The sequence below is a fragment of the Lynx rufus genome, unplaced genomic scaffold (genome assembly GCF_022079265.1).
Source record: "Lynx rufus isolate CCGP_SWC_20201006 ecotype Redwood Valley unplaced genomic scaffold, mLynRuf1.p SCAF_28, whole genome shotgun sequence".
Taxonomy (NCBI): Eukaryota; Metazoa; Chordata; class Mammalia; order Carnivora; family Felidae; genus Lynx; species Lynx rufus.
The window spans coordinates 5,948,006-5,958,969 of record NW_025814843.1 but is presented as its reverse complement, the minus strand read 5'-3'; positions in this window follow the sequence as shown (position 1 = coordinate 5,958,969).

Sequence of the window (10,964 nt, the reverse complement as noted above, 5' to 3'; positions counted from 1 at the left end):
TGTGTAAAAATACATTTTGTGCTTGAAGTCCCCTTCCTGGTGAGGGTCAGGAAAACTGCAGATCTGCTACTGTAGAAGGCTGGACTTCTGAAAAGATTATGGTGCTACCATCCCCCAAATTCATGCAAAATAGAAACAACACTCGATCAACAAAATGAAGAGGCAACAGACAGAATGAGAGGAAAGATCTGCAAACCAGGTGTCTGATAAATGGTTAATATCCAGACTAAAGAACGCCTGCAATTCAATAGCAAAAAAAAAAAAAAAAAAAAAAAAAAATCCAGTTTAAAAATGGGCAAAGGGGCACCTGGGTGTGGCTCAATTAGGCTCAGGTCAGGTCATGATCCCAGGGATGGTGGGATCAAGCCCCTTAGCAGAATTCACTTGGGATTCTCTCCCTCCCTCTCTGCCCCTTTTCCCTGCTAGCATGCGCTCTCTCTCAAATAAAAAAAATTTTTTAAACGGGCAAAGGAATCATTTTTCTTTCTGAGGAAAACCTAGAATGGCCAACAAGTACATGAAAAGGTGCCAAACATCACTAATTGTCAGGAAAATGCAGATCAAATCCACAAGACACCACCTCACACCTGTCCGAATGGTTTTTTATCAAAAAGACAAGTGTTGGTGAGGACGTGAAGTAAAATGAGCCCTTGTGCACTGTCGGTGGGGGTTTAAATTGGTGCAGCTACGAGGGAAAACAGTACGGAGGTTCCTTTAAATTTTTTTTTTTTCAACGCTTTTTATTTATTTTTGGGACAGAGAGAGACAGAGCATGAACGGGGGAGGGGCAGAGAGAGAGGGAGACACAGAATCGGAAACAGGCTCCAGGCTCTGAGCCATCAGCCCAGAGCCCGACGCGGGGCTCGAACTCCCGGACCGCGAGATCGTGACCTGGCTGAAGTCGGACGCTTAACCGACTGCGCCACCCAGGCGCCCCACGGAGGTTCCTTTAAAAAATTAAAAATGGAACCATAGGGTCCAGCCATCCCGCTTCGGGGCACACGTCTAAAGAAAAGGAAATCGTCGTCTTGAAGAGATACCTGCACCCCCATGTTCACTGCAGCCTTATTCACAACAGCCAAGACGTGGAGACAACTTGGGTGTCCGTTGGTGGATGAATGGATAAAGAAAATGTGAGATATATATACGTATATATCTTACATCTTCATATATATATAATTTACATATGTGTTTGCATATAAGATATTTATGTAACAATACATAGTATATGTATTAATAATATGTAAAACATTATCAGTCATAACAAAGATTTGCAACACCATGGGTGAACCTTGAGGGCATTCTGCCAAGTGTAATACGTCAGAGAAAGACCTACCGTATGATGTCCGTCATAGATGGAATCTAGAAAGAATTGAACTCAGAGAAACAGTAGGTTGGTGGGTACCAGGAGCTGGGGGAGTGAAGGAAATGGCTGAAGGGAGTCAAAGGGTACAGACTCAGTTATAAGATGAATAAGTTCTGGGGTGGCTCAGTCAGTTAAGCGTCCGACTCTTGGTTTCGGCTCAGGTCACGATCTCGCAGTTTCATGAGTTCAAGCCCCGTCTCGGGCTTTGCACGGGCAGCACGGAGCCTGCTTGGGATTCTGTCTCCCTCTCTCTCTGACCCTCCCCCTCCTCGCGCGGTCTGTGTGTCTCTCAAAATAGATGAATAAACTTTAAAGAAAACAATACTGTATACTTGAAAGTTACTAAGAGAATAGATCTTAAGAATTCTGAGAACCACACACAGACACACAGATAACTGCGAGGTGATGGGTATTAGTTACATGGTGATCACCATTTTGCAATACATACTTACATCATCTTGTGCACCTTAAAGTTACACACTATTATAGGTCAATTATATCTCAAGAAACCTGGCAAGGGGGACAAAATAAACTATTAAACTTTTTTAAGTTAACAAGTGCAATGTATGCTGATTTTTCCTTTGATGACTACTTTGATCCTTTTTTGAAAGCGTTAAATTCCACAGACTAAAGTAAATTTTTGGTTCTCTTTTACTGGTTCCCTAGGCTCATATCTGTCAGGTAATCCCAATACCTTAAAAAATATCGGAAGAATCCCTACTGGTCATCTATTTGTATAAAATTCCAAGAGATGGGTGAAAAGGTTAGGGAAAGCTGGCTATCAGGTCATTTCCAGGGCATGGTATGCCCTTCTGTAATGAGGCTCTGGGTCGTAGGTTTATGCCTAATATATGAAGACCGAGGTAACTTGCCCAATCAGAGGTTATATTGGAATGATCCCCGAGAACAGGGCTTGGTCAGTCTCATTCTCTGCTGTATCATCGGCTCCTAGGATAGGGCCTGGGTTATGGAAGGCAAGTAATAGCAGGAAGTTAGGAAGAACCCGGTCGTTTAAATGAATTTATGTCCTTGCAGTTGAACAGGGCTCGAAATTCAATCAAGACCACAACAAGGGTGTTATCAGATGGGATGGTCTGACTGGTACTTTGAAAAAAGATCTTAGAACAAGATGTTCCAAATTTTTTTTATGTCTTCATTTTTGAGAAAGAGAGAGTGCCAGTGGGAAAGAAGTAGAGAGAGAGGGAGACACAGAATCGGAAGCAGGCTCCAGGCTCCGAGCTGTCGGCACAGAGCCCAATGTGGGGCTTGAACCCACGAACCGCGAGATCATGACCTGAGCCGAAGTCGGATGCCTAACAGACCGAGGCACCCAGGTCCTCCCTGACTGGTACTTTCAAAAGGGTAAGTCAGAGAGTCAGACAGAAGAGTCTCTCCAGATTTGCTAGGGTAGAAGGAACCTGACGTCAGGGCAACAGGGACAGAGGGCTTTCCAAATTCAGCAATCCCAGCAATTTATATAATCCAACGAGTTCCTCTCGCATTGAACCTCTTTTCTTTTAAAGCGTGCACTTCTGGGTGTGCGAACAACCCCAAAACTCAAGAGGCTTGAAAACCATCTCCAGTCATTGTAACGCTTACCATTTTGCTCACCGGGGATGGCTCATCTCTGTCCCTTGTGTTGATTGCCATGGTAGCTGAATGGTCGGAGAAGTGTCCACCATTGGCCTCGCTCACCTGTCTCGGGCCAGGGTACACCTCCAGGGAGACTCTACACCTAAATCATTCTCCTTGGACATGGACAGTCAGGGTGAGCTTCTTTACAGTGGTGGCCAGTTCCCAAGAAGGGGGAACTGGAATGTCAGGGCTTCCGAAGGATTAGGCTCAGAGGTCAAAGCAAGTCACAATCCGACCCACCCAGACTCGAGGGGAAGGGAGACAGAAGTATCAAAGACACTTGGAACGGAAGAGCCCATGCTTCCCCAGAAGCGACTGAACTCCTTACCCATGAAGATGTGGCCATCGGGCAGAATAAGGTGGCCAGCCAATGCTGGCGTAGGTGTATTTCTGTAGCTGGGCAGATATAAACGTGTAACTTACAACTTGGGTCTCCGGAATCTACACTTGTAGATACGGTTGCCATGAGTGAGGCCCCTCACCCCAATAATCTCTCTTGTGTACCTCACAAATCTTAACTTCCGCACCCGCAAAGCCGAGGCAAATCCTGAGCTCCCACGGCTCTCGCAATCTGACCAAGGGACACCCAATCTGGGGATCCCAGGCACCCGCTGGGCCTTCCCCATACAATACATTCATTCATGTATTTATTCAATCAACGCATGGAGCTTATATTAACTTCTAGATACTGTGCCAAGACGCTGGTGTGCAGACATAGGTTTACCACCAAGACCCTCAGAAACCTGGTGTCTTCGGGGCTGGGATGGGGGTGTGGCCCCAGAGCAGAGGAAAATGTCAGAAGGGAATGTGGACAACGATGTTCTTGTCGGCGCTGGGGTCTAACAGGTGTTCCCGGTGTAGACCCCTGGGAACAACACCACAAGATTTTTTTTTAAGTTATGGGGCACCTGGGTGGCTCAGTCGGTGACGGGTCCAACTCTTGATTTCGGCTCAAGTCATGACCTCACCGTTTGTGAGTTCGAGCCCCGAGTTGGGCTCTGCACGGACAGTGTGGAGCCTGCTTGGGATTCCCTCTCTCTGCCCTTCCTCCCCCTCCCTCTGAAAACAAATGAGCTTTAACAAAAAAAACAAGTTATTTTGAAACAAACCATAGAGTCTTCCAAAGACAACTTATATTGCCCTCAAATTCCTCAGCAGTTTCTCAACCTACCTATTCTCTGTCACTAAGAACTTGGAAAGGGTTCAGGCAGGAATTTCGTCGCTTAGCCTCCCAGCTACATTCTCCGGGGCTGACCCCTCCCCCCACCCCAGGCTTTGCTTATTAATCTAAGCCTCTGCCTGGATTACTTCATTTAATACCACTCACAAATCTGCTAGGAGGCAGTTGTGCCCCCATTTCACAGAAGGCGAAACAGGTTCAGAAGCTTGATAGCTTGTTTATTGTCTACACAACCGACTTCAAAGCCTGCAGGCTTAACCAGTAAGTCAGCTTACCTTCGGGCAGAAATAACATTCAGATGGTTTGGCCTAGGCTCATTCAGGGAGCGACTCGGATTTAAATGTTGCTAGTATTTCTGCCTGAGGTTACATGGTTCATTCGTACCAGGATTGAACGAAGGTGCTTTTCGTACAGCTTTAAACTTGTGGGCCCTAACTGGATTATACTGTCTATACCACAGGTCAACAGCAAAAGGCCGGGGGCCAAATCAGCCCACCATCTGTTTTTGTAAATAAAGCTTTATTGGAACATATCCACACACTTTATTTATGTGTTGTCAATGGCTGCTTTGACCCTACCACAGACAGTGATGGACCCCGAACTTTGACGACGTGGCCCTTCACAGAGGTGGTTTGCGGATCCCTCGTCTATACTGTGGATTAATTTTTTTTTTAGTATTTATTTTTGAAAGACAGAGTGCAAGCAGAGGAGGGGCAGAGAGAGAGGGAGAGACACACACAGAATCCGAAACAGGCTCCAATCTCCGAGCCGTCAGCCCAGAGCCCCACACGGGGCTCGAACCCAAGAGCCTTGAGATCATGACCTGAGCCGAAGTCGGATGCTTAACTGACTGAGCCACCCAGATGCCCCCCAAAAAAGCTCTGCACTAGATTTTAACACAGCAGGAGTCTCAAACAAAAACAACTGGCTTAGCCTGCGTCAGGCTCGGCCACAGTTAATGCCTCCTAGGCTTTATTCATTTTCTATCCTCAGCATCAGGCACAGCGCCCAGACTTGGGGTGTGGGGTTCTCCGTAAGAGCTGAGGGCACAGAGGGCCCGCCGGCTGTCCATTGGCTCCGGCTACCATAACAGAACACCACAGACTGGGGGGCTTGAACAGAAACTTATTTTCTCACCGATCTGGAAGCTGGACATCCGAGGTCAAGGTTGTAAGGGTTGGTTTCTCCCGAGGTGTCTCTCTTGGGGGTCTCCAAATTTCTTCTGATAAGGACACCAGCCTACCATCATGGACTCATTGTAACATAATCACGTCTTTAAAGACTCTGAAAACATTTTGAAATCCTGGGGATTGGCGTTGCAACCTATGAATTTTGAGGGGCACGGTTCGGCCCCTAACAGCTCACTCTGACCTCTTCTCCCCCTGCCCCTTTGTACCTAGAACCCCCACCCCAGCTCTCCCTTTATCTGCTACCCTGAACATTAGAAGGGAGAACTTCGGGGGCCCCTCTCAATAGGATCCCAGCTGCTAAATCTGAACCAGAGTCTGAAACGAGGGAATTCAGACTCTTGCCTAGAGGCGGGGCAAGAGTCTGTAAAGCACCTCTCTCTTGGCTTTATCGGAATATTCTCAGGTGTAGGGAGGCCAGCCCTAACACTTACCTAGAAGGTGAGCTCAGCTGGCACTGGGCGGAACAGTTAAGACTTCTGATTATCAGCACACCTTCTAGATCTTTCTCACGTGGTCAATGAAACATCGTCTGCGTGGCTCCTACAATCTGCCGGCCCTGTGGGCTCTGCCTCCAGGTGTCAGGGTCAGAGTGGGGAAACCTGGTCCCAGGGCAGGGTCGGGTCACAGCAGAGCTGTCCTGAGGCGTGTGACGCCCGCCCTGGCCACGAGGGGGCGCTCTGGGGCCACAGCCTCTACCTGTCCTTAGGGCTTATACCAAGAGCTAAGCCCTTTGTGTTTCCAGTAAGAAGGAAGGCACCATATTTCATTCACCAAGAGCTTGTGGCAAACGTGAATCATAATATTTTGGCCCCGCCAAGTTATACTGAGATTTCAAACCTACGTTGAACACCCATCCATCCACCCAGTACTTCGATCCCACCGTTAACACTTGCCACCAACATTTGCCACACATGCTTTATCACCATCTATCATCTGCCCATGCTTCTGTCCATCCCACAATCCATGTAAATTTTACATGCTTCCAACAGAGCAAGGCACATTGTTCCGTGATATTTTCCTCTTCTTTTGGGTCTCCCCTCTCTCCCTTCAAACACCTCGTGAGCTACCTTTAATGTCCCCTGAAGGCTGTAAGACCTGGGGGTGGGGGGAGGGGCGGGGACATGGCTGCCTGGGGCTTCTGGGCACATGGGTCATCGGACCTAGATGATGAGAATCCCAAATCCCTGTGGCCTGATGACTGGGAATCACATAGTCCCCCCCCCACACACACACCATTTGCCTTAATAATGTGTCAGCTTAATCTATACTTCATATTATGGACTGAACTGTGTTCCCTCCAAATTCATACAATGAGGCCCTAACCTTGAGTAACCTCAGGATGCGACTGTATTTGGAGATACGGCTTTTCGTTAGGTATTTAAGTTAATGAGAGTAGGGGCGCCTGGGTGACTCAGTCATTTAAGCGTCCAACTCTTGGTTTCGGCTCACGTCATGATTTCATGGTTTTGTGAGTTCGAGCCCGGAGTCAGGCTCTGTGTTGGCAGCTCAGAACCTGCTTGGGATCCTCTCTCTCTCCCTGACCCTCCCCTGCTTGTGCTGTCTCTGTCTCTCTCAAAATAAATGGATAAACTTAAAAAGTTAATGAGGGTAAGTGTAATGAGGCCACCAGGGTGACTGTGACAAATACATGTCTGTGGTTTGAGCGCCCCCAGCCTTTGGTATTTTGTTATGGCAGCCTGAGCAGCGGAACATGAACCTGACTTGGCCTCAGGGAAACCCCGGGGGATCCTGCCACTGTGGGGCCTGAATTTTCCACTAACTCCACATAGCGGCTCAAATGCAGGTGAGAGAAAGAGGGTTATTTTCGCACAGCTGATTTTTGTCGCTGTTGATGGAAGTCCTATCCGGTACACAATTAAACAACCGATTTGAGGGGGTGTGTTAACGATGGGACACTCTGGGGACAAAAGAGTGGTGTCAGGGGCAGCTTCTCACAGAATACGTGCCACGCGTGGCATTGTGAAAAGTTAACAGGAGATTTCCAGAACGGCAGGATGAGGAAAGCTGTTCCAGCCGAGGGAACAGGTTGGAGACATGGAAGACGGGAGCGTATCCGAAGAACGACCCGAAACGGTTCACTGAGCGCGAACTCCGTGATCGGCAGTCTTCTGTGAATTTAAATGCATAAATCATGCCACATTCACAAGCGAGCCTGCTGGGCGTGTGCTATTATCATTATACCCATTTCACAGAGGCGAAAACTGAGGCAGAAAGGGATTAGCCTGCCGGAGTTTACAAAAGGCACGGAGCCAGAATGCAAACCCAGGTCCCGACTCCCCGTCTCCATCACCCCCCCCCCCACTTCCCTATTTTGCGTTCCAAACAGCAGCCATCACTGGAGCCTAAATTCAGGATAAAGTAGGACCAGGAGGTGTGCCCGGAAGCCAGGAGCCCTGGTGGTTTAACATTATGCTGCTGAAGGCCAGGGTTACTCAGGCTGGGGTCCCCAGGCCCCTGAGAGGTGGTCGATTGACTCTGGAGGACCTGGGACTTCCAGAGGAATCCTTCAGATGGCTCTTTCCCTTTCAAAGCTCTTCTGAAGTGAATAACACAATCACCACCGGCCTCAGGAACGGCTGCCCACCTCCAAGCCTGCATCTCCAAAGGGGCCAGGATTTACTATTTCAGTTTATTTATTTATTTTGAGAAAGAGGGGGAGAGAGAGAGAGAGCCCGAGAGAGACAGAGCATGAATGGAGTAGGAGCAGAGAGAGAGGGAGGGAGCAAATCCCAAGCAGGCTCTGTGCTGACCCAGCGCAGAGCCTGACTCCCGCATCCTTCTGTTACCCCCTCCCCCTACCCTCTCTCTTTCCTTCTTCCTCCCTCCTTCCTTCCCCACCTCCCTCCCCCTTTGCACTGGAGTCTCATCCTGGATCCTGACGGGACGGGACGGGACGGGACGCAGGGGTGGAGCGGGGGATCCAGGAGATTCAGGAATCAAGGGGGAGCTCCAAGGCTTTGGCCTGGGTAAGCGCAGATGGTCCTGCCTTTGGTAGGACAGTGAAAGGCAGACAGAGGAGAGTTCCATTTGCATGGTGCTGCGTGTGGGTTGCCAACGGCAGACGGCGGACTGCCGCATGCGTGACCAGGGTTCGAGAAGAGTTGAAGGTTGTCAGTAGAAGATTGGGATCTGTTCACATTCCGATGTTCCTTGAAACCCTGGGGCTCGCTGAGATCTCCTGGGGCGGGGGGGGGGGTGGGGGGTGGGGGGGGAGAGTCTCTCCGGCAGGCAGTGGAGAAAATGGGGCCGGAGCCGGCCCACCCGGGAGACACGGCAACACTCCCAGAGCCGGAAAACCAAAACGGAGAAGGGACAGCCAGGAAAGGGGGCCCGGGAACAAGCCGCCAGTGAGTCAGATCGAAACGAGTCAAACACGGACCCTCCCAAGGAAAGAACGTGGTGGAGAGGGCAAATTCAAGCTGGCAAATGCCAAGAGGTCGGGCTCCATCAGGACAGGGGAGGGGCCCCACGTGGCCACACGGTCCCCCCTCCGCACACACCGTCGGGAGATCCCAGCATATGGCCCCCCTTGCCACGGCTGCTACCTCAGAATCCTTCTTAACACTGTTTCAGGATATGCCACCACTCGTAGATTACAGATGGCACGCACTCTGGATCTGTTGGCCTCTCCTGATAGAATCCAGTCTCCTGGTTTTGTGGATGAAGAAACTGAGTTTCAGAGAGATTTATTCTCCTAGTATTTCACCAGAAGACATCCAGGAATTCTGCCTTTCAGTCCAGCAGGGTGGCCCGGCCCACGGGAAAACCGTTTACGTGGGTTCCATGATGATTTTGTGGAATCACCTGTGTATTAGGCTTCTCCAAAGAACCAATACTGTGTGTGTGTGTGTGTGTGTGTGTGTGTGTGTGTGTGTAGGAAGAGAAGGATTTATTTTAAGGAACTGGCTTCCATGATCATGGAAAGTGGCAGATTCGAAATCTGCAGGGTGAACCAGTGGGCCAGAGACATAGAAGAATTATAATTGAGTCCGAAGGCCTCCTGCTGGCAGGATTCCCTCTTCCTCCGGAATGCTCAGTTTTTGTGTTTGTCTGTTTGTGTTTTTCCATGCAGGCCTTCGACTGATTGGACGCGGCCCACCCACATCCTGGAGAGTCATCTGCTTTACTCGAAGCCTACTGATCTAAATCTTAATCTTTTCTTAAAAATGCCTTTACAGAGGGGCGCCTGGGTGGCTCAGTAGGTTGGGCGTCTGACTTCAGCTCAGGTCATGATCTTGCGGTCCGTGAGTGCGAGCCTCGCGTCAGGCTCTGTGCTGACAGCTCGGAGCCTGGAGCCTATTTCTGTTTCTCTCTCTGACCCTCCCCCATTCATGCTCTGTCTCCCTCTGTCTCAAAAGTAAACGTTAAAAAAATTAAAAAAAAATACCTTTACGGAAATATCTAGAATAACGTCTGGCTAAATATCTGGGCACTGTGGCCTTACCAAGTTGACACATGAAGTTAACCACATATTGGCTTAGATTGGCTCATTTTAGGAAATTGAATTAAAAGTAGTCCTGTCTGGTGTGAGGAGGAAAACTAGAAATGGGGAGACTCATCTGTGCAGTCTGACTGTCCCTCGCTGAGGAAGCATCCCACAGGACACTTGGCTTTGACGATCATCGAGACATCTGAAATGTAACTTAGTACTGTGATAAACGCAGTCATGGCCACAATTCATCAGCCACCTGCTGTATCCCCAACAGCCTGCTAAAAGCTTGATTTTCAGGGATTATCTCCTTTGGGATCCCCCTGGCCCCTCTCTGGGCTCTGTTGCCTCCCCAGGACTGTGACCCAGGAAGCCAGCCACGGAACCTGTTTCTTGGGGACCCATCCGTGATTCTGAGCCCGTAGCCACAGACTGGAGGACGTTTCTCAAGAGGGACGGTGGGACAGGAATGCCTCCTCTCCTTTGGGATCCTGGAACCACAGCCCAGAAGGCTTCTTTGTTCTCTGCTCCCCGTTCTGCCTTCCATGAGTGGCCCCCGCTGCTTGGACAGGGGTAAGAGCCACGGCGGAATCTCTGGAGGAGGAAAAATCCGTTAAAAATGTAAAGACAGGGGCCCCTGGGGGGCTCAGTCAGTCAAGCATCCGGCTCCTGATTGTGGCTCAGGTCATGATCCCAGGGTCGTGGGATTGAGCCCCGTGTGGGGCTCTGTGCTGGCGGCGTGGAGCCAGCTTGGGATTCTCTCTCCCTCTCTCTCTGCCCCTCCCCTGCTCATACTTGCTCGCTGTCTCTCTCTAGCATAAAGAAAAGAAAATAAACGTAAAGACATTATCACACCTGGTTCGTGAGAGTCAACTGGGGGCATATGTTCAGAGGACTGCTAATACCGGACTGTTGTTACTTGAGACGACTACAAGCTTCTGTTTTTGTAAGAGAGGAAAAAAACCTCTTAAAGATCTTCTCGAATGCGGCTTTCCGTCCGTATTCGTGTTCCTTCTCCCTCCCTACCCCACCCCCATACCTGAAGGGAGATGGGTGACAACGGCTGTGCTTTGCAGCTCAGCTGGTACGATGCCTGGACAGCAGCCAGTGGCCTGGGTTCAATCTACTGATAAGTCATCAATG